Source organism: Arctopsyche grandis, chromosome 3, assembly GCF_051622035.1.
Source record: "Arctopsyche grandis isolate Sample6627 chromosome 3, ASM5162203v2, whole genome shotgun sequence".
NCBI classification, from domain to species: Eukaryota; Metazoa; Arthropoda; class Insecta; order Trichoptera; family Hydropsychidae; genus Arctopsyche; species Arctopsyche grandis.
Genome location: NC_135357.1, coordinates 3,380,773 through 3,408,258, shown reverse-complemented (window position 1 = coordinate 3,408,258; position 27,486 = coordinate 3,380,773). Strand labels below are relative to the sequence as shown.

The following is a 27,486-nucleotide window of genomic DNA, read 5'->3' as shown; positions in this document are numbered from 1 at the left end:
TTTCAAATAAAATATTTTTCATATAAAAATAAATGTAGAAAATATACTTTGTACACCCCCCCCATACCCCCCGAAATGACGCCACTGTAAACTTTTATTTTACAGTTGTTCGTGAATACGATACGATGACTGATATTTTGTTGTGATTGTAAAAATATATTTATTTTAATGACATCAAAAATTGTAAGCATTGTAGCGTGGGTGTGTAGATGGGTTTCAGAGCTTGGATTGAAAGATGCAGTGAGTATTAGTAGGGGTTGATTCGTCGGCCAGTCAGCTCCGGTTGAAGCATGGAACAAAACCGCCGAATATTTATACACAGCGTGTACTCTCAGTATAGAGACGTCATTGGTCAATGTGTCGCGAGACCTTATTGGTTGTTGTATACAGATTTTTCATTCGTCGAATCCTTTTTGACGCAAACGCGCGATAAGGCAAGTAATTAGTGATCTTTAATCAGCGATCCACGAGCATATACCTAATCTCTACGTTACTGTACGTTTTGGGTTGCTGCGGTGTTGCGGTTTGATCTTTCAATTATAACTTTATAGTATCCTTCATTTTTGGACAATAGACGATGATATTTAATGTCGGGCATATATATGTACTATGTACACATAATTTTTTGATTTTAAATGAAGAATTTTAGAATTTTCTCGGGTTGTCGATCACTACTCTAAAGGAGAATGCTGCCCATACAGGCATGCACTGACCAAACCAGTATTTCCAATTGCCGATTTCGCGTCTCCTCCCCCTTTTCTTCCTCCCACCCACCCATTGGCTATCGTCCTTGAAAAAGTGAATCGGGGTGGCTCCGGATGGAAAGAACCAGTTCTCGACAAACAATAATAACACAGACCAGCTGATGTCTGCCGTTAGCCAAGCTGCGCAATCGTAGCCAGATAATTACTCGAATATTGTACCACGTTACGTACATATATTTGATCTATGAGTATATCTGGAAATCACTGGCTCTAGTGTCGCTATTCTCTTTCTTTTTAAATGTCAATAGTAAGTTTTTGGCTTGATTTGTTGTCAGTAATTAATTTGTTGCATATTGAAAATTAAAATTTTGCATAAGTTCAATGCACTCACACAAGCAGGGAATGTCAGATGCTCGGTAAAACGAAGAGACACAGAAAGCTAAACACATTGATGAGAGACATGGCTAGAATAGTTGACACAGTGAAGCGAGTGAAGAGATTAAAATGGCAATGTGGTTTGAAGAAAAGTGCTCAAATGGTACCAGAGAGAGTACATATAAAAGAAAGACGACCAATGAAATGGGTGAACGAATTAAGTAAAACGTGTGGGAAAAGTGTTGCTCAGAGCAGATAAAAATGGAAGCGTGTTGGAGAGGCAGTAGACGATGAAAAGTTAAGTAAATTATTATGTTAAGAAAAATATTTGTTTGAAAAAAGTGTACATATTTATATACAATACGACTCAATTTCGAGCGTGACTGCTTCATCACGAAAAACGTGTGAAATCTTCTGGGTAAAGCATGATTTTTACGTGAGCAGATACGTTTGTCACTCTCAGATTTCTTGCAGACTCGTTCCTTGACGAATTCCCCAAGGATGTAAGCGTCGGTTTGTCTTTCCATGTCAAAGCAAACTAATTTCCATAGTCCATACAAATGTACATATGCAGCTGCGGATGTTATGAATCCAATGCCACCGTGACTGGAACAACTGTATCGACCGATACATTGTTTCTAAACTGCTAAATGTTGTAAATAGCATTCAATTCTATCAACTACTTTTAGAATTGAGCTTGCACATTTCGATATTGAACAGCGAGATCTTTCTGTTTGGCATTCTTCTACTGATGTTGTGCTGTGTACATACCTACGTGTCATCCCACTCGCCGAGATAACTCGTTCGAATGAGGATGGAGCAGATTTGCTAAATTGACCACTCGACATTGTCGGCTCAAGACGTCCTCAATTTTTCGAAGGTTGTGGCACTCACTATAAACCGCGAATCATATGTCGTATACGTAGTAGATATTATACACATATTACATGTACGTGGGTTCTTGAAACAAGGAACTACCTCGACTTTCGCAGAACTCATGGTATGCATAGTGGCGTGCGTGCTTAGAAAGAAGAGTGGATGCACTTCTGTATTTAAAATTCTGATTGTGAGAACAGTTTCATCTCTGTTGCAACGGTGACCTTTTGGGTCGCGGAATATTCAAGTGTACGCTCCAGATGTTGGAGAGTCCAAGTGGTAAAGCTACCCTCAATTGGTTTTTGGAGTGAGTAAAAAGAAAGCAATGGTCGGAGAGTACTGTTCGGTAGTATTTTTCTTACTAGTCGTATTTTTGTGCTAATAGTTTGTGAAAACTCGTATAGTACGTGTGTGTTAGCTCGAGAGCGTTAGAAAAAGATATAAAAGTAGTGGAAGTAGTTGATGTTCTATTTTAGACGGTTGAATGTTGAAGTAATAAGGGGAAAGACTTGAATATATGTATATATGTACTTAGAATCTGGGATAAAAAAGGGAGAGGAATATACATATTTATGTATACATATACATAAATAGAAACATAGAACTAATTCGTAAAATGAGTGAGCTTAAAATTTGCAATTGAAAGTTTTAAACACACTTATATTCGTACAGATAAATCTTTATTTGTATATCGTTTTGCCTAATGGAACTAATCAATATGAGTATTTTTTTCACAAATGCTACTTTTTTAAGATTTATATGTTTTTTAATTACCTTTGATATTGTATAAAAGTGATATATGTACATATGTATGTCAATTTTTTTTCATATAGGTTGGTTCCATTAGGCAAAACTTTCCTTTCTTAAACGTTATTTGTATTTCTAGAGTGCTTTTAGGGCGCCTTTTGATTTGATGTAAAAAATGTGCGTTATTTTTTACTTATTTTATTTTATTTATTTTTATTTTACATGTACATACCAGGAAGCCTAACAGGTATAACCCAATGAGCCTTCCTGGCCAATTACAAACATCGATATAAAATTTCTAGAATAATTTTAACAAAACATCATAAAGACATCTATGGATAATTTTTTGATAAACTTACATTTTCGAAGCATTTTTTTTTAATATAAATCGTTAAACTTCGAGATGCTGAAAAACTCGAAGTTTGCAAGACATTTATGGACAAATTTGCAGCATTTTTATACGAATCAGCGAAATTCGAGATGTAGAAAACTCTAAAATTGCAAGAAATGGGTAAATGTTGCCAATTGGTTGGAACAGTTTCAATGAAAATCAGATAAATTGGCAAACTCTGATAGGTAACGATCGACCTGGAATGACTACCAATCAAGGTCTGGCCAGTAGCAACCAGTGGTATTCTAACCACTTTGTTCGAAAGCATAACGCTAACCACTAGTCATCCTAGAATAGATATCCAGCAGCATAGATCAATGTTTTGCTTGTAACGCTTTCAACTGAGTGCTTTTCAACTGAGTTCAATCCCAGGCCAGGTGCTGCCGGCCAGACCTACGATATGTTGACTCCAGGTTGATCGTTTCCTATCAGACTTTGCTAATTTATCTGATTTCATTGAAACGGTTCCAACAAATTGGCAACCTTGTGCTATTTCTCGCAATATTTGAGTTTTCATTTTCCGATTTAAAAAATGCAAAAAAAATGTTTGTCAAATTTATCCATAGATGTCTCCATGATGCTCTGTAAAATTGCTCTATAAAATGTTTATCAATGTTTATAATTGGCCAGAAGGGTGCATTGGGACTTTTTACATCTAGAGTTTGAAATCTCATTGAAGTTAGGTCAAGACAGGAACGTAATGGGCCACCGGAAAGCCGGGGATTTACCTCCGAGGATACTATACCCTTGAATTTTTATAATGAAAAATAGTAACAGTGTTGAAAAATGCTCCTGGGACGCTATAAAATTTATCGTTCCCGATCCTGAAAACATCTCAAGACAGTGTTGATTTATTCTTATTGATGGTTTGTCTTAATTATGCCTTCACATATTGTCATTTACATAAGTGGGTCTTTTCTGAATTTCGTTCTTGTCTAATATGTGGATATATTAATCGTTTGATAATTGTACTTTTCAAAAGTACTATATTCTTATGTACATATGTATATACTTATTACTTTTCAAACAAATGCTGTTTTACTCAACGCGAATCAATCTCAAGTATGCACGTGCGATAAGGTCAACCGGCACACGTTCACCATTCTGAACTTTGCATTTAACCTGCATATTTTATGTAACCGGCAGTTATGTTAGCCTCGGTTAATATTTAACCGGCAAGTGACGCTACCCACTACTTAGCGCCATTCAATTAAGACTGTCCTTTTTGAATATTTCAACACCGCATAACATCTTCTATCATCAAGTGTTTTTCATGGTTCATTTTTTTTCATAGTTCGACGTTATTCTCACTATTAGACTGCATTTCCATTTAAAGTTACTTTTATTATATTCGTACTAAAGCGGAAGAGGTCTTCAAAAGTGAAAAAAAGTAAAAAAAAATTAAATATATTACATCGTATGCCCCGAGCTCCATCCGTGTCGCGGAATTGAAAAAGTCTGGGTAATTAGAAACCCTACCTACCACAGACATAGAGGAGAAATGTTTGAAGAAAATCACTTATATCACGATCGATAATAATCTCTACGAAATTTTAGAAAACATCAGAAAAATAATACGAATATTTAAGAAGTCACCGGCGAAATAAACAATTTTTCCAAGAAATCATAATGAATTATTATTGGCTGTAAAAACGAGGTGGAATTCAATGGCAACTATGATAAGTAAAGCCCGGACCCAGAGGGTGCCGCGTATTGTTCATCTGTTGTAAATGCATTGTTAAAGGTTTGCCGAACATTTTTTACAAAGGATTTACAACAATGGAACAATGAGCGGCACTTTGGCTATCCTACCTCTAATGATAAGACGATTCGTTCAAAAGTCAATGGGCAAATAGTATGGGAGGAAAACCCACGGCGGATAGAAATGAAATTGTGAGGATATTTAGATAAATGTCTCTAGTTTATCATGGTAAGGGTCGCTTTCTCGTTGTGGGAATATTGAAAAAAAAAAACTTATTCATATTTCACATTATTTATTCGGCGTGATCAATGTCTACCGTGATTTCATCTAAAAATACTCCAGGGGCTTCGATTTGTTGTTGGTGCCTAGCCCAGGATTAAAAAAACGTACAGATCACAACGAAAGACTACGAAGGACTGCGATGACACGAACAAAACAATGCGCCAGCGCGACGCGACCTACTGTGTGAGAGAGAGGGAGCGAACGTATACCTGCCGATTTGATCACGCGGGACGTACATCAACTCGCCAAAACCCTTTACTTACTAAAGTTTTGTAAGCGTCGAAGGGTAGCTAGCTACCCGTGGAGATGAAACCAAAACAAACCCGGAAGAAAAACAAATCTGAGTATGGCTGCTTTAGTAGCTATTTAACATAACGACAACTTAAATTTAATAGTAGTATTCGATTTTTTGAATAAATATATTTTTGGTTCAAACTTTGTTCTCCCATGGATTCTAAATAAAATAACCATATATAATGTTAAGTGAATTTATACTCTTTCATTTTATATCATTTTTATTCATGTCCGCGACCGGGTCGGATTGCGCCCAATGACCTTTATTTATTTAAGATTCATTCAAATTTATGCTTGGTACATATGTAATTACCTTTTTTTTAATTTTCGAATATATTCGAATATTCGAATAGCTCTTGATTTACTATTCGATATTCGAATAGTTGAAGTCGATGAATATTTGAGATCCCTACTTACCTGCCGATCTGTCTGCACAATAAAAATCTCCCTTTAAGGTCTGTCTGCTCTCGGATGATGCATGACATTCATTCATCCATTCATTCATTTGGGCTCTTTTGATGGATCAATTGATCGACCTTGTTCCTATTGTGCCGTCACCGTGACCTAGGAGGTCCTGGCGGTAGCTGCGTCAACCGGTTGACGCCCCTTTTTGAGGTCAATTTTTCATGACCCATCGCTTAAAATCGATATATAATATAATATAAAAGTAGACACGCGTTGCGAGCGTGTTAAAAAGTTTGCGACGAATTTTTCACGAAAATGTCGTAATGCGGTCGTTGTTAGCAACGCCTGCGAACGAGGATCGATTCAACTAAACTATTATTAAACGTGCATTAGGATGTTTATATGTATGCGCGGGTGTATGTATATCAAGATAAAGAAAGTTTGTAATGATTTATAAATTTATTTAGAATGCTTGGCTAATTTTCCGGGCATGTTATGGTGCCTTTAAAAGGTTACTATGCATATTTTTTATTATTATCGTTACCGTGACTTTCTTTATGTAGGTTTCTATGAAACATGCATCTCGATTCAAATTCAAACTGTTCGAATTAGTTGGTTCATTAATTCGTACGAGTGGTTGAATAACTAAAAGGAGCGATTTGTAATTCGTAGAGATTCCATTTTGCGATGTTTGCATTTATCTATCGGGGCGATTTGTTTCTGGAAAAAAACTATACTGGTTAAAAAAGAATTTTCGACAAAAAGGTATTGAAGTCAAAACATGTGATATTTCTAATTTGAAAGATACGGATGTGTGTATAAATTTTATTTTATTTTATTACATTTTATACCAGGAAGGCCTTATAGGTGAACCCCAATGCGGCTTCCTGGCCAATTACGAACAATACAGCATATTTATTATACAAGTCGCCTAATTACGAGACACTGAAAACTCGCAAATTAACGAGACATCTATGAATTGTACATACATTTTATTGTATATTAATCAAACTCAAATAGTGGTGACATACTAGGTAGGAAGGATTTTAGCCAATTTTTAATCGGGAACCGTTTCAAAAATGAAATCAGAGAAAATTGGCAAACTCTGATAGGAAACGACCGACCTGGAGTCACAAATATCCAGGTCTGACCAGCAGCACTACAGATGTACTCAGAAAAATTATTTTCAATCGAGTTCACCTCGTGGGATCGAACCCGGCGCTTCTCGGTGTTAGGCAGCTATACTGCTGGTATGTGTGTGAACTAAGTCAACGAGCGATAATGATCTATTCAAGGTAACAAACCGGCACAGCAGTGCACGGAAAAGACTGCTTTTATTCATACTATACAGCATGCATTCATATATACAGCGCACGTGCAGATAAATTTTGGTCGAGTGCAAGGCAAAATCGGCTTACATATGCATTTCGGAGCGCGACGATACGGTGCAATATTGATTGCGTCGTATCGTTGAGTCAATATTGTCACTCTTGCACTCGCCAGTATGACGTCATGTCGTGCGTGAATTTTTTCACAGTGGTCAAGGAAAATCGGTTTTGTTTGATACGTTTCGGTGACACGTACTGCTGTATAGTATGAATAGATTTGGTGGACTGCTGCTGTTGCGTATACGCCACATACACATTACGGAGCATATTAGCCAGCAGGGTGGCTCGGTGGTTGCGTTGATACTAAGCACCGAGAGGCGCCGGGTTCGATCCCGTGAGCTGACCTCGATTGAAAATAATTTATTCTGACTATAATTTTAAATGCTCCTGGTCAGACTTAGATATTTCTGACTCGCAGTCGATCAGAGTTTGCCAATTTATCTGATTTCATTGTTGAATCGCCTCCTCAATCAAATTGGCAAAAACCATCCTACCCACTATATCACGACTATTTGAATGAATTTCACTATTTGAATGATTTCAAAAATTTATATTCTATATTCTATAACATAGATGTCGAGCTAATTCTTATATATAGTATTTGTATTATGTTTATAATTCTGGCCACAGTGACGCGGTAGAGTATTCTGTAATGTCACTGTGGCAAAATATGTAAAATAAATAAATATGAACGTGTCCATATAGAATATACCAAAGAATACTTTTCGTAATGATGTTTACGTGCAGTTGCTAGTCTGTGTTGTGTGAGTATGAATAGACCTTAAATCGTCTCAATCGTTTGTGATCTTGACAAATTATGCATTGCAGATGTGCATAGATATATATGTTATTTATTTAATTGAATATTTTTATCAAACAATCACAGGTTTGTTTGAAGTAATGAAGATTGTTATGACATCGTTTATTTGAAAATGAAGCAAGTGGGAATACGCGCTGTCGCTTTATTGGTTTTTCAATCAGTTTGTTGGATTTATGCGGGAAATAAATATGGATAAATTTGCACGGTGTTGCACTTCAAGCCGATGCGTCAGCAAAACAGTTTACATAACGTGTCTCATAATTATTTTAATTTATTCGTGAAAATAATAGATAATGCCGGTTTTGTGTTTTTTGGCGAGCGACCGCTAGCGATGCACAATGATGCTATTCGATCATCAAAAAAAAAAAAAAATTACATTAATATGAACATCTTATTTGTATGTTTTTCGGGAAAAAAATATGTCTAGGTAGTTCGATTTATTGCAGGGAAAAAAACTTAATGATGCTTTGATTTCCGTTCTTTATTTCATTGAAGGATTATTATAACATATTCCGTAATCTTTTGAATCGTCTATTATATAGTAGCGTTGTTGCAAAAACGACAATTGTCTTTTTTGTTGTGGATTTGTTTATATGATCTATTTTGGTTGTATGTATATAATATGTAAGTAGTATGGCGTTTCAACATAAAATCTTATCTCATCTTTCAATATCAAATTTTCACCAATTTTTGGATGTAAGCATTGTAGTGTTGAAGGCAATAAACTGAGAAACACCACTTGGTTGATGATTGAATGTATGTAAACTGCTAATAGAGTTATAATCTGCACTTGATATTTTCTTAGTCACGTTTCGGTAATAATAAGAATAGCTTTTTTTGTAAATAATAAGATTGATGTAAATAAATAAGTTTTGCCTATTTCTAAATCTGTTCGATGTTACAATATTACAATGTGCAAAAATAGAATTCGAACTTTTTATCTTGTTTGTTTACCTATCGACCTATAAACAGATTGACTAGCGACTGGTTGACAGATTAATTGCTCAAAATTTACCACACATTACTTTGTTGACTAAGGCCGTAGTTAATGGTGGACATTAGCGAGTTCAACGCGTCAAAATGATCGCATCCGTATTTTATGTAATATCCAAATAGGTAAACTATAAAGTACATACACACATACATAGTTCAAAGCCAAGAAAATCAGTTAAATGGAGAAAGCCTATTAAGGCGCAGACATATGTACATAATCGTACGGTACGGCATACATAGGTAGACCTCAGCTGTTAATAATATAATAATAATAATAATAATAGCTTTTATTCCAGACGATGAGGAGAATAGTGCAATCCCCAACGCCCATATAAATAATATATAGATAATAAAAAAAGTATTGAAAAATAGTAAACAAAAAAATAAATACATAAGTAAATATATAAATATTACTGATAATAAATAATAATAATAATAAATAATAATAATAATAATAAATAATAATAATAATAATTATAATAAATAAATAATAATAAATAAGTCTAATAATAATAAATAATAATAATTTTATGTCTATTCAAGGCGGTCGGTGTAGCAGTTCCATCCATCGAACATACAATGAAGAATGCAAATGAGAAGATGCAGCAGCAAGAAGACAATTAGGCGATGGGCGTACATATCTTATATCATTGTTAATTCGTCCGATCTTATTATTTTATCATGTTTCTCCTACATTTTTTCAAATATGGGAATCACCGTTATTGATCACTCAAACTTATTTCAATACAAGGAAAATATTGTTGCGTAGGGGTGGTTGGGTTCAGGATCAAAATGAAAGGTCGCTTCACAGCATTTATTCAACGATTCAGGAGGTCCACGCGGAACCGCCGCTCACTCCAGAATATTTGATCTACCGTGTGTATCTTCTTATAAAGGACAATTTGCACAGCAAAACCTTTCCGACCCATTGGCGGCACTTAAGGTACCTGTGGGTATCTATTGTTTACACACCAACTTAACCAGGTCTGCAAGAACTCCAGTGTATCCTTTGTTCGGGCATATACTGGGTCTAACTCACTCTGGGGTGTCCATTGTCCACCCACGAATCCCATTGGCTAATAGAAATCCTCTCTCATATTCGCACGTTACATTATTATACTTTTACAAATATACATTTTGAAATCATATTCAAATAGTGGTGACATGATGGGTAAGGTGGTTTTTGCCAGTTTCGCGAGTAAACCGCTCACTCCAGAATACTTGATCTACCGTGTGTACCTCATTATAAAGGTCAAGTTGCCCATCATAGCATCCCCGATTCGTTGGCGTGTCTATTATCTAGGCACGTAGGTCTACTCTGGCCAGTTGCACGCACACGCCCCGGTTCTGAGAACTCTAGCGTGTCCTTTCTTCGGGCACTTACTGAGTCCCGTTAGCCTAGTCCGGGGTCTCTATTGTTCACCTACGAATACAATTAAGCACACGCCGCTTACAGATCTTCAAGTTCACGAAGTCTTATCTATTAATAAGTTATATATGTATGTACATATGTTTTGGAAACAAATGCGTGTAAATTGCATATCGACAGAAACATCGTTTAGCCAGCAATAAATATTGTTCAGTTTAATTCATGGTACACATGTAGGCATAAAAAACACAATTAATTATCTTATTTTAATATAAAAAGTACAGTAGCTAAGTACAACAAAAAAAAAATTAAATCAAATCATAAGGATCTCCATATTCGGTACCCGAATTATTAGCAAGGTTTATTATTAGTATGGAAATAGTCACCGAAATATTTAAAACTCATGTTTCTGCCGGTGTACACAATCGCTAGGCCACAAAATGCACGCATTTGTTAGTAATACTTATGAATTGGTAACAATAGTGTTTTTTACACGATATGAGACTTCGTCAAATAAAAGACTTGTACCAATCTGTGTATCTGCGCCCTTAGGTGCGCAAAAGCGTAAAGCGTAAATAGCCACTATCCCAGTATGCCAACGCCCTCGATTTAATTTTAAACCAGGGGTGAACGAGCACCTAATCTCCACGCTACAATATTTTCAAAGAAAAAATATATATGTAAGAAGTATACAGTGCTCAATTTTGTAGATACGAATAGGTATTTTCAAATTATTTTTTTACTGTTTGAAATATGGCGAAGTTTTACGTAAGAAAATTTATTGGAAAATAGATTTTCTTTTATGGAAATGAGGTAAATCTCCGGTGTACGCGATTTATGGATGATTAACACCGGCTGGAGTCGTTTGACAGTCAACTCTGCCAAACACGCGATAATCTTTTTCACGGTACATTGACAGGGTTGTCACAGTTTACTGTTCACGTACTTATCCGTGTAATATAATTGTTTCAATATAATTTTACAGTCGAATGTGAACGTCGTTCAAGTAATTTGAATCGATTTAGACGCATTACACAAACATGAATGAGGGTACGTAATGACCATCGTGCTAAGCACATCGTTATTATCACCATCATGATTATTATCTTATAATAACGGTGCACTAAATATATATTGTTACGACCTCATGACGGCAACTATACATTCATAGATATTTAGATGATTTGACTGTCATTTGATATATGTTCTATCGTAATTCAAAATGATTTAATCATCTCTGATGAATATCATAATTTTCTATTGCTGTGTCAATAGATGAAGCTTTGTGATAGCGACAAATTCGACCTCGAGATTTTGACTGATTTGTATTCAGTATTCGTCTCTTATCGCGTGCGTGTGTGCGGAGATATTTTGTAGACAGTTCAAATATTGTTAATATTATCATACATTTGTATTGGTTATTGAGATTTTTTTAATCTTGATCTATTCAATTTGTGTCAACCCTATTCTCGCCGAGTGATTAAACACCGCGTTCTAAAATACGCACGCGTTATAATTTGATGCTCAGCAACCATGAAATTATCATATCTTATGTACATACATCTCATCATTCCGTTTTCGCTATTTATTTATTTACATATTTTTGCCACATTGACATAACAGAATTCTCTAATGCTTCACTGTGACCTGACATAAGCATAATACAAATACTATGTATACGAATTAGCGAGACATCTACATTATAGACAATAAATATTTGAAATCATATTAAAATAGTGGTGAGATAGTGGGTGGGATGGTTTTTGCCAATTTGATGGAGGAACTGCTTCAAGAAACATGGTTGTTTGGTTACCTAGTAACTAATAATAATAAGCGGAAATAGGTGCGAAAATGCGCTGAAACGGGATCCTATCGTTAATTTCTATTGTTAACCCTTTTTTTTACAAACCTCCTTTACGTTTCACTTACGATTACAATTTTGGAAAAAAATTGTCTCTTATCCGATCGTTTTCATACTTTGCCATATTGCTCATTTTGGTCATCAATATAAGTAAATGGATCCTCTGCCTTTACGATAGAGATAAAATATCGTTTAAGACGCGTTTGAAGTTTGCAAATTTGAAATCTGGGTGACGTCTATGTAGTCTTTAGTTTTATACATAGATGGCGGTAGTAAAATAAAATTATTGGTATTTTTATTCAAAATAATAATTTTTTGCTCTCTAGAGAGCAAAAAAAAAAATAGAAATTGACAAAAGAAACCCATTTATTTTGAGCTGGCGCATCCTAGGGCAGCTCACTGTTAATAAGTCGAAGTTTTGGTCGTCCGTTATTCGTACTAAATTTTACAATATTCGAATAGTGCAAAAATGTGTGTGTTTCGCAAAATTTAATATGTAAACAGTGTGCTTCATTTACTCTAAAAATATCGGTCAAAATCAATTGTGAAAATTCTCTTAGGAAAACGATTAATCATTTTCATTTGTTTTTTCGTCTAAAAATTAATTTGATAAACATTTTCATTTTTAAATTATTTAATAGTATCTTATTATAAATAAGTGGTAGTAAAAGGGCTACGGAATGCGATATTTGAAGTCATCGATGGAATATTTTCAAGGCTGGGCGATAACTATGACGATGTTATGTCGGAACAAGTAGGAAAGCTTTTCACCCAAACCAAAAAAAAAAACGTACGTGCAGCAGAATAAACTAGTGGTTAGCATAAAGTGCTTTGAAAAAAGTGGTCACGGGTTTAAATACCACTCGTTTCTGCTGGCCAGACCTTGGATTTTTGACTCCAGGTCGATCGTTTCCTGTCAGAGTTTGCCAATATATCTGATTTTCATTGAAAAGGTTCAAACAAATTGCCAACGTTTCCCATTTTCTTGCAAATCTTGAGCTTTTTTTTATCAATCTCGGATTTCGCTGAATTGTATAAAATGCTGCAAATTTACATATTTAACCATAGTTGTCTCTATCGATGTTAATTGATATGAATTTACTATGTATATTATTATCTATGTATCAAATGTACATTTTTTCTGGCCAGGGAGGCGCATTGGAGTTACCTGTTAGGCCTTCTTGGTATAAATAAAAAAAATAAATAGAATGAGGGAGGAACCGCTTCAACAATGAAATCAGATAAATGGAAAATTCTGATTGGAAACGATCGACTTAAAATCACAAATATCCAAGTCTGACCAGCAGCATTCAAGGTTATACTCAGAATTCTTTTCAATCGAGGTCAGCTCACGGGATCGAACCCGGTGACCTCTCGGTGCTCAATATCAACGCAACCATCGAGCCACGCTGACATTATTTATTTTCTTAACTCTCACAACTTCATTGACCAAATCATTATGCATTTCAATCGATAACGAATTTCGCAGTTATTCAAAATTATTGCAACTTGGCATAGCCGGGTACTTTATCATATCCAAACATACATATATACATTACATAGTCGTTTCAGTTTACCTATCCGATTGAGCGTGCGATGAACTCTGTGTAAGCAAATCTCATTAGCACATTGCGTAGGTTTCCTCGGGATCATTTTTGCCCGTGCATTTATTATGTATATGCACATGTACATACATTTGAGCATACACATGTACATTTGAGCATACACACACCAGTCCCACACAGTAAATATGTCACGATTGCAAAGTTCACGGTCAATGACGTCAAAGATTTGTGTGACTTTTGTTTTTGGTGATCGGAAGCGAATCGGCGAGTGGAGCAAATTGCCTACTTTGAACGTAAATCGTAGAAAAGGGGAGGCTTATGGTAATTTATCTATTGTTTGTAGTTTTGTGTAAGCTTTGTTTCTGTGCATCAATATGTATAGTTGAATTCTCATATGTATGTATGTAAATAAATGCTGATTTTTTTTTTGTATGACAACCTTAAATTTAACCTTAGCTGTAACCATGAATTGAAAGTCAAAATTGTATGTTGTTTTTAATAATATTTGTTTATTTTTTGTTTCTCATAGATTTTTGTTGTAAAAAGGCTTCATTTATATAAAAGAAAAATAAATGGCCGTAATTGCAAACTAAAGATTGCAATTTACTGGTAAATGAAAAACAATTAACGTGTGTTATATCATATTCATATATTGAACCGTAAATAATTAAAAATAAATCTCAGTTGAATAATGTCATATGACATTATTCAAGTCCATTCGAAATAATAAATAGTCAGATCGTATTTATTACGACCGGGTTGGTCTGTGTTGCCACTCTTAAGCATGCATTAGTGTAGCCAATCTTACGTATCAAATGAAAGTGGTACTGAATCTGTCGTGCGAGCTATTTTATAGAGGGACATTTTCAAGATTAATTTAGGGTTGGTTTTATTTCTCTAAGATTAGGTTGTTTTTTAAATTTTATTTTTGTTACCGGTATTTAATTTTTGTTAAATTTTATTTTTGTTACTGGCAATCCATTTGATGGGAACTCTTTTTATTTGCCGGGCATAATGTTTTAGAGATGGTCATTTGCATATTATGTCGTGATAAATACCTAATTTGTCTGGAAATAGGGCTATTTTGCCGAGCTGATAAATGATACCCAAAATAATATAACAGAAACCTCTACTTACTGGGTGTAGATGTTCAATGTTTTATTTATTTCTAAATAAAAATTCTTCCATTGTATAATATTCAGTGTACATTCATATCGTCAGTCAGTAGCGCATCGTAATTTTAAATCTATTTGGTATTAATTTTTGAACTTTCGTCGTTTGTGGACTTTTTAACTACCCTCGCTGCGGTGCAAGCCAGTGCTAGACGCCTTTGTGTCAACTTTTAGTCCGATTCGTTAAGCGACTCTAACTACCTCTACGTCTACATGACTCAACCCCTTTTCCCCCATCGGACGCATGATTTCATCGACCGACCCTTCCAATTTATACACATAATTATTTTTGCATCAATGCACACCGTGTCGTGACCAGAGACTGTCGTAAGTTACGCCACGTTAAGTTATGTATTGTGTTTATCGTACATTTGTCTGACTTATTTATTGCATTTGCTCATCTCTCGGACACGACGGATTTATTGCACAAGTGTCGCATTTTTATTTTCATTGTCAGTTCACAGTGCTAAAGGTTGACTTTGGTGATAAATTCATATTATGTGTATTTGCATCGCTGATTTATTTATCTGTACAGTTACTGAAATTTAATAATACATATTAAAAACAAATATACATATTAGTACTTCTTCTTTTATGAGATTGTAAATATATTTTCTTCGAAATATTACTTGATGTGCTTCTGTGATCGTCGGTGCGCGCCTTGGGTTTTCTTGCGCGCCTCTTTTTGTATTTATCTTTGTAACTTGTCTTCAACGTTCGCTTTCAATTTTCATTTCAACATTCACTTTCAACAGGCTAATGTGTAATCGTCCATACTTGTTCAATACCATTGACTGAAAATTGTTTCATCAGTGCCAGCGCCACTCTTGTTTGCGGTCTTAGTTTTTCTCTTTAAAATAATATGAGCAAAGATACTTGATTTTTTTCTTCGCTTCTTCAGGGGTCATATTATATTTTGAAGCGTCATTTTTTACGTAATTTTTATCCTTGCAGACCCATAGTAGCGTAAAATTTCGATAATGATAATATATAAAAACGAACGAGATGTATGTATATATGTATGTTTGTATGTTTGTGTGTATGTGTGAGCGTGTTGACAAGTATTGAGATTTCAAAAAACAAATTTTAGAATACCAGGAGACGATATGCATAGGGATGTGGCATGACGACCGATCATGAAGAGGAGACGTGGGGTAGCGGGGAGAAGGGGGGGGGGTTTAGAGCATCTGACATGTGCTCCTGATATTGAGCGAGTTGGAACTGGTGGCGTTAGCGTCAGATGCTCTGCGCACATACACACATTAATTCATCATTTTGAGAGTTTTATAATACGCGCGCGCGCCTATAAATTACCTTTCACTATATTTATATATAACATATAACTTATATTTCAATTCGTGTATCAATTCCTTTCTGAAGTCACCCGTTGAAATCAACACTAGTGTTCTATAAAATGTATCATATGACGCACGAAAAGTTGCAAGAATACCCGACTGGCTCGGGGGTCCGTGCGCTTCCCGTGCAATCTGTCAAAATGCGTCCATTCAATTCTAAGACGCATGCTTTCGCGCATGCCTACATGTGACAAAGCGCATGCGCTCAAGTTGCTCGAAAATGAACAAGTGGAGACAGCTGTTGTTAGTTTGTATTATGACTGTATACGTGATTTGTGTGTGGTCGATGGTTATATTTCGGCGATTGTAGATGGACAGTCGCTGCAGTAAGAAGTCAATCGACCAAGATATATATATATATGCATATGTATATATGGCATTTTAAAATTTTGCCGATTCACAGCTATCTACTTATCTAATATGGTTTTCTATCGCCGAAGAATATTCATATTGCATTGTAATTTCAAATCGAATTAATTATACCACGTGAAATCGTTTTGCATACGTGTGTGACTCTAAAACGATTGTCTTTAGAAAGTTTGAACACAATTACGTATAAATGTTATGATTTTTAACGGAAGTGTAAATTCACAATTGCTCGCTCGTTCGTTTTATGTTATGTTATAACGTACAAATTAACATATCTAAAAAAAATCCAGTAAATTACGATTATATTACTTTTTGGGATTATGTATGTATGTACATATGTACATATGTACGATATAATTTTGTGACAAATTGTATTTTTTCGATTAGTTCTTGATAATAAACACAGATTGATCGGTACGATTGTATCGGATTTTTTTACATATGTACATATATATATATATATATATATATATATATATATATATATATATATATATATATATATATATATATATATATATATATATGTACATACATATATGTGTAATGTGAATTAAATTAAATATGCAATATTGTTCTGCGGTTAAATTGTCATAACTGGTCTGATCGTATTATTATTGTTGCCCTCACTGGGATGCTGCTATGTCGATTTGTACAACCTTATGGATACTTTGCATATTCTCAATGTATCCAAAACTAAAGGTGGGTGCACCATGTAAAAATCTAGCAGTATAGCTTTGAGGTTGCAACAATTTGCCAATTTAACTTATTTATTTATGGAAACGGTTCCTCATCAAATTTGTAAAACTGAATGTTATAATCATACAGTGAGATTTTGTCACTGTATAACCGCCAATTTCAAAATAATATAATGGCTCATATCTACAAGTTAAATACCATAGGTGTTACTCAAGTGCAACTTGTAATGTTACCATGGTAATACATATATATGTATATATACATATATTTTTACTTTATCTATGTACGTAGTAACAATAGATGAAGTTTCGAACTCGAGATTTTGACTGATTCGAACTCAGAATCGATTACTGATCACGTTTTCATGATCTAGAAAAAATGTGTGTGAGTCTGTGTATTTTGGGGATTTTTTGAACACCGTTAGTCCTATCGACAAACCGTAAATTTTTTTCAAATTTTTAAGTTGACTGGAAATGGTACCTCCCCTAATAGGTGTCCTCTTTTTTTTATGTTTTTGAATTCAATTATCTCCCATACTGCTAACTGCATCGGACTGAATTTTTTCTACATATACTAAAAATAATAATCTTTATATATGTTTTTTTAAATATTTTTATCTAAACCTGAAGTAGTACTTTTAGAGAATCGAGGTTTTTTTTTATGTTTTTCTCAAAAACCTTTTGGTTTATATCTAGAAGTTTAACCGTAATAGCAAGTTATGTATAAAATTTGGTAAGCATCCCTCAACCGGAAGTGGCAGTTTACTCTTGTTTTAAATTAAAAAAGGCTTTGAACAATATGCGATGATGATTTTTTCGACAAAAGATTCTCAGAATATTTTATAGGAAATATATTATAGATAAATAAAGTCGAGAGATTTATCTCTCGTAGGGTTTTTAATTACGATGAATAATCAGTCAGAGTCTAATCTGAGGAAAATCTCTGGGTCAATGGTCACGCAGATGGTTACCGCAGACCGAATATACAATTTGTTAAGAAGTACAAGAAAATATCTGACATTTTAAGTATTTCCTTTATCTGTTCTATTGTTTAGGTTGCTATTCTTAGTTGTCCTTTTTCAAAACTCTTATTTTTCTATTTTCGGACAAAATTATACAACTAGACTAGTGTATGGAATTTTATTACGTCTAGACGACGAGTTCATCCGTTCACACCGATAAGAATTGCAGAATTGCATCCGACCAAACGCATGAATAATTTCAATAGATGCAAACTCGAACGAAGCACTTTTTCGAATCCAATTTCTTTCCATTAAAACGGTTCACTATAATAGATACGTAGGAATGTAATAAAATGAAACCAATCTTTGAAGCATTTTTATTAAATAGAGCACACATACAATCTGTCAGTGCTAATTGGTGTTGTTAAATATAATAGATCCTAGAAAAAATTGATATGTGGGCAATTATATAACCAGTATAACATTAACACCGTAATATTTTTATTCCGATGATAACCTCTTTCAATTGGCCTATACTTTTCATAGTGGTATAATTAAATGAATCGGAACGAAATGCATGTTTTTATGTGCCTTGATTCTATGGTGGTTTATTATCATATCATATTCAGAGTTCTATGTATAATATTATATGTACGAGACTTAAATTTCCACTACCGTAAACACATTGCGATTCACAAAGTAAACAATTTCATAGAGTATTGATCAAATAAATGTCGGCACTGCTCATTATGATGTAAATTGTCGCATGAAAATACCTCTTGTATACACGAACTATACAGATCGCAAAATTACAGGACTGAAGACGGTCTCGTTTGCAATCGGATAGATATTCACGTGTTTTTATTGGTGATTGTTGTTCGATGGGATCGTGGGCCGTTCTCCGATTTCACTTTCAGATGTTTACAAAAGAAGTTAACCGACAAACGGTGAAAGAGAGTGAAATTTCCTAGTTCACATGGTGTATCGATCATATTTTGTATATGTATTTTTTAACGTGGTTCAGAACGACTGTTTCACGGTGAATAATTAATCGTATTTTATACTTTGTGGGCGAACGAATCGATTTCTATTCTCTTCTATGTATGTATGTATGTACATATGTAGTATTCCCAGATACAATATTTTTCATGGCTAGTGGTGGAGAATCGAAATAAAAAAAAATGGTTAACGTTTCAGCCGTTGTATGTTTTTGCTCGCACTGTCTTTCTTTCGGTAGGTATTTTTGTTTCTTCTTCTTCTAACTGTCGTTTTTGCGCTTAAATTCCAGCTTCTTGATACCTCACTTCGACGTATGTAAGTATTCCGTGCTTGTTTTTGTTTGAAGGCAACTTTCAAGTGGTTTTCAATACATTAAGTATGCCGTTATAGCTGTTTTTGTCCCTTAATTCAATATTTTCCATAGGTGGCTTAAGTAGCAAACTCTCCTGTATCTTATTTATGGTGTGGTGTGGTTATTATTTTATGTATATTTAAATAACTCAAAATTTGCGAGAAAGATGGGGATAGGGATGCCATTTTTTGCAGGAACCGTTTCAATAAAAATCAGATAAATTGGGAAACTCTGATAGAAAACGATCGACCTGGAGTTACAAACCAAGGTCTGGCCAGCAGCAACCGGTGGGACTTAAACCCGTGACCACTTAGTTCGAAAGCATTATTTATTTATTTCTTTACATATTTTTGTCCCAAAACAAAATAATCTAATGCGTCACTGAGACCAGACATATAAGCATAATACAGATAATACATATACATATGTAATAATACAGACATATAAGCATAATACAAATACTATATGTATATAAGAATTAGTGAGACATAAATTAATATATTTTTAATAAATAAATATACGATAATTAATTAATAAATATACGATAATTAATTAATAAATATACGATAATTAATTAATAAATATACGATAATTAATTAATAAATAAACGATAATTAATTAATTAATATACGATAGTAAATTTTTGAAATCATATTCAAATAGTGGTGACATAATAGGTAGTATGTTTTTTTGCCAATTTGATTAAGGAAACGCTTCAACAATTAAATCAGATAGATTGGCAAACTCTGATAGGTTATGCGACAATTGGTTCACTTCCAAAAGGTTCAACGACAAAATGTACCCGACAATTGGTGCACTGGCAAAATGTACCCGCGACAAAATCTTCACGCGACAAAATTTCCACGGAAATAACGTTCAAGCGAAAAATTGTTCAAAAGTCATAAATTTGATATTTTAATGGAAAAAGTAACTTTTTATTGTACTCTATATGTATATCTATCGTACCAATTGTCGGGTACACTTTGTCGTTGAACCTTTTGTCACCATCTACACTGGTTACTGTATCGACTCTGCAACAGTTAGTACCCGGCTTAACGTTCCATATTTTTCTGGGTACATAAGATTTTATGCAACACATAAATTTTATAACAAAATGATCAAAAAGTTTATATGAATTTTATTTCAAATGAACTTTATCCTAATTCCATTCGCGTCTCAATCTCTTCTTCTATATTTCCGGTAATTTTTTCGAAATATGATATATTGATAAACCACTAGGAAATCTTTAGAGATAGTCAGTAGAAGTTGACAAAATATTAAAAATACTTTTTAGTGACTGTTTTCATTTAATCGGAACTCTAATTGAATTTCGAAGTGAATATTAATTCTTCGCTTCCATCAACTTAATTAATGAACACACTAATATGTACATATGTATGTATACGTAAACATCATCTTATCGATTTCTCGTTAAATTTTCATATTTTCGTTTCGAAGACAGTATGTCAACCTGTCCAAAATCATCGAACGGGAATACGGAATGCGTACTTTTCACGCCGTTCTCGTCGTTTTAGTTACGCAAAATGGCGCCATTATTGTGCAAATTTGTCTTAGGTATTTTAAAAGACGCCCTCTTAAGTATTTTTCAGCTCGCGTCTACCGGAACGAACCGGAACGGCCTATCGAATTGGAATCCTGTATACTAGTATACTTACATATACTTTTTCAGGTGCACAAAGATGCTGAAAGACTCGCCAGTGTGTATAGAAATGCGTCACTGCGTACGTACATACATACGTACTTACATATGTGACGCGACGCGTTCATTCAACGTGTGTCTACTCTATTTTAATTATATTTATTTTACAAAAAAAAGTGTTACCATTTTACGAACGGTGCGAATGTGCATTATGTGCATCGTCGATTTGTGCATTTATAATTTATGCACGCACGAAGTAAAAGTGCAACTCTGAAATGCGTGCGACACGCATTGTTCTGATAATGGCATGTTTTTGCTTCGTGTCTGTGATTTCCTACTTACTCAATTTCGTTAAATAGTACGTCGAATATATTCGAATACACTTATAAGTCTAGTATGTCGTTTTATGGGCGAAAAATACGTTTTACGATTTGATTTTTCTATGGTTTATAAAATTTAGTCAATTTTTCGTGGGTAAATGAAAGTTTAACAAATCCTTCAAGGGGCTTCAACCCCTTTCAAAACCCGTCTACAAAGATAAATACTAAAAAGGTTTGGTTCTGTATTAAAAACTGTGTATTAGAAACACACTTGCCTCACGTTGTCCGGGCGCTTTTGTTTTTGTTTTTCTTCTATTGCGGGCTCCTCAAAGCCCTTCTAAAAACGAGTAAATAAAATAATTAATTTGCAGTCCTGCAATGCAATTGAATTAGTATTATATTATATATTACATGAAAATCGTGTTATTTATCGCTCATTTCATGAAATTGTTCAAAAAAATGCTTATTTTACGAACTAAACATTTCGTCAAATATACATAATACATTTATTTCATATTTTATTTTATTTTTTCTTTATCAAATGTAGGCCATTGTGGTGCATTAGGTTCTTCCTGTAATGCCACAATGGTCCAAAACTATAAATAAATAATTACAAATTTTTACATGTACATATATGTACATCGCATCTGCCATGACAGGAATTACGACAAGGCGATACATATGATTAGATTAATATTTGTTTATACATACTAAAAAAAATTCCAAACAACCGTATATCGAATGCAAATAGAGACATCTATGGGCAATCAACAAATTTTGCTACAAAACAAATTTACGAGAAATACACTTTCACTTGCCTTACTGTGCTAAATAAATCCGCCAACCACTGTGCTGGCCGCCAAGCGTCCATTTGAAAATGTGTGTTTTAAGTTAAAATGATTAAGCTAAACTTTCGAGACTAATTATTTTAATTAGTTATACAAATAATTTTATCATATATTAAGCGTCGAATAATATAAAATAAGTGCCTGCATTCCAAAGCGGATTTCATTCTCTCACTGATCGTTGAGCGCGGCGTACTGAATTCCCCGTCTCTCATATATGAGACTTGTGTACAAGGGGCTTCTCGTGAAAATAATTATTCCTGTTGATATTGATCAATGTTTTTATTTCTTAATGACATAATTCGAATCATAGAGGTTTTAATGAGGAATACATAAAATATGAAGACCCTGCATTCAGTATATTTGGAGATATAATTCCTGGTCACTCGCTATCCATCACAGTGCGGCAAGTGTTAATATCCACAAGACATCTTTCAGCAGCGTATTTGACCGGGACTTGAACCCATCACTTACCTACTGGTATGCAGTAGCTCTACCAATGCACTTGGTTATGTGAAGATTAGCCCAAGCGGAACTGGATCTATTCGTTAGTATGCAATATTGATAGCGTGTCATTCTCTTCGCATTCTCTTCTTAATAAATATACAGATTATAATTATTATATTTTCATCAGTATCTTGGGTATACTATACATTTGTATATTTATTATATACTCGTTGCTGTTTCGCTTTTAATAAAAGTCGTTTTTTTGTATATACGTTTTAAACACGAGTTTGCTTCTTATTATGGTTATTCCAATTCCTCGTTTTTCCCCAATACATCGTCGTTATCGTGTTTTTTTTTTATCCAAACAGGAAGTTTCATATCTGAATTATATCGCTCAGAGCCGTAATAATTTATATGTCTGTATGCTTTTCCTAGATTGTTTTGGTTTACCAAAGTAACAAAATTTAACCTTATAGCTATATAGTAATGAAACAAATCAAGTAGCAAGTAGGCCAATAGCAATTGATACATCTGCATGATGTACCTTAAACTACATAAGATTAAATATTTTAAGTATCGGTTAATCGGGGCAGATGTTCTGTGTCTCGATTAACCGGAATGTGCTGTTCGTATATACATACTTCCTCAAATGCCTTTTTCGATCGATTCACGTACACGTTGTTATTATTTTTGTTGTCAGTCGTTTTGATGACCACATAGATGATCCATTTTTCCGCGATAATTGTTGACGAACCTTTTCTTTTATGTACATATGCAGTGAAGGTGTGCAGAAATGTGCAAGCGTTGCACAAATCGAACCGTGCAAAATTTGACGAATTACACGTCGTTTTCAGCGAAAAAATCGTAAACAAAACGTGGAAAACGTCATACGCTAGTTGTATAACTAGGGAAATTCTCGTCTCTCTCGGTTCAGTGTTCCACGTGTTGTTTTCTGAGAACCAGGAAAAGTCGACGTGTTTGATCTCTCGCTAATTGCTGTGTAATTGTAATCGTAAGTGCATTTCTTCGATTTTTTTTTTATATATTTGTCAGTTAAAGCTGTTGAATTTCCTATTTGATTGTAGTTCGGGAAAATGGTAAGACTAAATTCTTCATTGACTTAAATTATTTATGTTGTTTTATTAAAATTTTGTGTTCTTATTTTGTTCATTTGTGACGGTTGTAATATCAATTATTTATAGTTTTTGATACTAAAAACTGACTGATTTAATATTTCATTTGTGCGAGTTTCGTTTTGTTTGTCGAAATTGAGGTTTTATCACTTATTGTGTTCTGAATTAGTAACTTGTTTGATTCATAGTTTGCGGTACTTTTATCTCACGAGGGCGTTTTCGTGTTATTTTATTTTTACATACATTTGTAAATGTGCCATGACAGGAATTACCCCAAGGTGACACATATGATTATATTAATTTTTGTACGTTAGTAATGTACATAAGTAAATAATTTTCAAACATTACAGTAAGTAGAATACAATAAAATTGAAATAGATACATCTATGGATAATCAACAATTTTTTTGGTACATAAAAAAATTGCGAGAAATACATTATGTAGGTAGAATTTGTAAGACTCAACAACTTCGAGATGGCAATAATTCGAATTTGCGGAACAACTCAGGGTATGATACCGATTTATTGGATCCACCACGACAATTAATCTAGAAAAATCGGAAAATTCTAACAAGGGACGGTCGATCTGTTTTTTAAATAACCACAAGACCTCTCCAGCAGCGTATTTGGCTGGGACTTTAACCCACGACCTATCTACTGGTATGCAATAGGTCTACCAGTGGCTATTTGAATATAAGCCCAAGCAGAACTGAATCTTTTCGTGATTCTGTATATGTATACAATTTTTATTGTATTTATTTATTTAATTAATAACATATTAGCCACAGTCACAGTATAAAATTATCTAACGCGTCATTTTGACCAGACATAATCGTAATACAAATACTATAAGAAAATTCGCGAGACATCTACATATGTTATAGATAATAAATGTTTTGAAATCATATTCAAATAATGGTGACATAGTGGGTAGGATGATTTTTTCCATTTTGATGGAGGAACCGCTTCAGCAATGAAATCAGATACATTTGCAATCTCCGTTAGGAAACGATTGACTTGGAGTCACAAATATTCAAATCTGACCAGAAGCATTAAAGATTATATTCGGAATAAATTCCTTTCAATCGCGTTCAGCTCACGGGATCGAACCTGGCCAACTCTCGCTGCTTAGTATCAACGCAACCACCAAGCCATGCTGCTGGATATGTGTATGGTATAAGTTTTTAACAATTATTGGTCACTGATACAGTTTCGATGTATGTATGTTTACTTACATGTTTGTTTCCTATACATTTAAAACTTGCCAAATGGAATTTATAAAATACGCCTTAGTGAGATTAAAATACTCTGTAGTATCATGAATTCAAATAATATTTTATTTATTTATTGTATTTTATTATTTTAATATACAATGACGATTATGTAACATAACTGTTTTTAAATTTTAAATGTAAATATATATGCATCTTCGTGTGCAAATTCTCAAATTTTGTAAATTAATTCCTACTATTTTTCTAGTTAACATTCATAATATAACATTGAATTTTTTTTAAAATCTTTAGTCTTATGATATTCACTGTCAAAAGAAACACACAACCTAATTAATTATGTATGTATTTTGGGATTATTAAAAAAATCACCGCACGTGTAAATTAACACATTCGCCGCCGTACAAAAACAATCAAACGTAATTTTGACACTATTTACACGCGTTATTCGAAAAGTTTACTACTTCTATTATATCATCATCATCATCATTTACAGCCATTCGCCATCCACTGCTGGATGAAGGCCTCTCCAACACGCTTCCACTCGTCTCTGTTTTGCGCAACACTCATCCATCTCATTCCGCACATTTTCCTAATTTCGTTCACCCATCTTCCTTGCGGTCTTCCTTTTACTCTTTTGCCTTCTCTCGGGTACCATTCAAGCACTTCTTTTGTCCACCTTTCGTCCATCCTCCTAGCTACGTGACCCGCCCATTGCCATTTCAATCTCTTCACTCTATCCACTATGTCCACTACCCTTGTCATATTTCTCACCCACGTGTTCCGCTTCCTGTCTTTCCTCGTTATGCCAAGCATACAGCGTTCCATACTTCTTTGAGTGCATTGGATTTTATTTTGCATCTTGGCGTTCAGTGTCCAAGTTTCACATCCATACGTCATCACTGGCAAAACGCATTGATCAAAGATCCTTTTCTTCAGGCAGAGTGGCATTTTTGATTTAAAAACAGCATTCATCCGTCCAAATGCACTCCACCCCAATTTCATACGTCTCTTTATCTCTTCATTTTTACTACCAGACATGTCAATTATTTGACCTAAATATAAATAATTATTTACTACTTCTACTGGTTTATCATCTAAGGGGATGCTATCAGGCATGCAATAACTATTGAACATTAGTTTAGTCTTATCTACGTTAATTTTTAATCCTACTTTTCTACTTTCCCTGTCCAGCTGTGTTAGTCTGATAAGTAGGTCAGCTGAATCACGAGCTACTAAAACTATATCGTCTGCGAACCGAAGGTGACTCAAAAAGCGACCATTGATGCTTACTCCGGCTGTATCCCAATCCAATTTCCTGAAAACTCCCTCAAGCACCGCATTGAATAACTTGGGCGAGATTGTATCTCCTTGTCTTACTCCTTTTCCTATGCTAAATCTATCTGTACCTGAAAAAATTTTAACTGAAGCTGTGGCATTCTTATATATTGTAGCTAACAGTCCCACATAGGGTTCCGGCACTCCCTGTGTTTTTAGAGCGTTAAGTACTGCATTATGACTAACTGTATCGAAGGCTTTCTCATAATCGACGAAACCTAGGCACAGTGGCCGTTGATATTCGTTGGCGCGCTCGATTAGTTCGCCAACTACTTGGAGGTGGTCCATTGTGCTGAAATTTGCCCTAAACCCTGCCTGCTCTATAGGTTGGTTCTCGTCGAGGATATTCTTCAGCCTTTCTGTAATAACCTTCGTGAAGAGCTTGTAGACCGCTGAAAGTAGACTAATGGGTCGGTAGTTCTTGATATCGCTTTTGTCGCCTTTTTTGTGTATTAAAATGATAGTTGCGTTATTCCATCCTTCTGGTATAGCTTGGTTCTGGATGCATTTGCTGAAAAGCCTAGCTAAGATATTAATTAGGGGGGGGCCGCCACATTTTAGTAAGTCGATGGGAATATTATCTTCCCCTGGGGTTTTACCATTCTTTGCAGTTTTTAGCGCGGCCTCTACTTCGCTAGGCAATACTGCAGGAACCCTTTGGCCGTGTGTCGATTCCAGAGTGGGGAATTGGCCGTTGTCGTTCTCGTATAGTTTTGCATAGAACGTGTAAACTCTGTCTATGATTTCTTCTCTATTCCTAATTATTACTCCGCTCTCTGATCTGATTGCGATCATTTGGTTTTTGCCTAAGAAAAGATCCTGTTTGCACTTTTTCA

At 34.5% G+C, this 27,486-nt stretch overlaps 1 protein-coding gene across 2 annotated transcripts in view; it reads left to right on the top strand.

Moving 5' to 3' along the window:
- Positions 1–27,486, top strand: part of LOC143909758 (beta-1,4-glucuronyltransferase 1) — a 123,789-nt gene that overhangs the window by 29,450 nt on the left and 66,853 nt on the right. The window lies entirely within an intron of this gene.